Source organism: Cebus imitator, unplaced genomic scaffold (assembly GCF_001604975.1).
Source record: "Cebus imitator isolate Cc_AM_T3 unplaced genomic scaffold, Cebus_imitator-1.0 Scaffold420, whole genome shotgun sequence".
NCBI lineage: Eukaryota > Metazoa > Chordata > Mammalia > Primates > Cebidae > Cebus > Cebus imitator.
In genome coordinates this window covers 356,135-356,565 of record NW_016107735.1, presented here as the reverse complement: position 1 = coordinate 356,565, position 431 = coordinate 356,135, and the positions used below count along the sequence as shown (strand labels likewise).

Here is a 431-nt window from a genome sequence, read left to right as displayed (position 1 = left end):
GTGCTCACTTTGGCAGCACATACACTAAAACTGGAACCATACAAAGAAGATTAGCATGCCCCTGGGCAAAAAAAAAAAAAAAGAAAAGGAAAAGAAAAACACTGGTTATGGCTTGGCCTTTGCCTTATTTGAACATGGTTTGCATAGTTTACCATGTTTGATTGGCCAAAACTCAGCAATTGGCAAAGAAGAGGCTGCAGTCTGTTGACAACTCCATTTAGGTTATAGTTCACGATGTACAGAGAAACCTTTAGGCTAAATTTAAAGCATGTAAGGAGGCAGCTTTGGGCTAAACCTAATTTAACAAAGGCAAATCTATAGAGGCAGAAAGTCTATGGGTGGTTGCCTGTGACTGGAGGTGATATTGGAAGTGACTACAAATGCACACAAAGAATCCTTTTTGGGCTGACAGAAATGTTCCAAAATTGGAC

The 431-nt window shown here is 39.9% G+C and overlaps 1 non-coding gene across 1 annotated transcript; it reads left to right on the top strand.

The window, feature by feature from the left end:
- Positions 1–106, top strand: LOC119468388. Its single transcript, XR_005197063.1, has one exon. It is a non-coding gene; the product is annotated as a U6 spliceosomal RNA (small nuclear RNA).
- Positions 107–431: the final 325 nt, after the last annotated feature.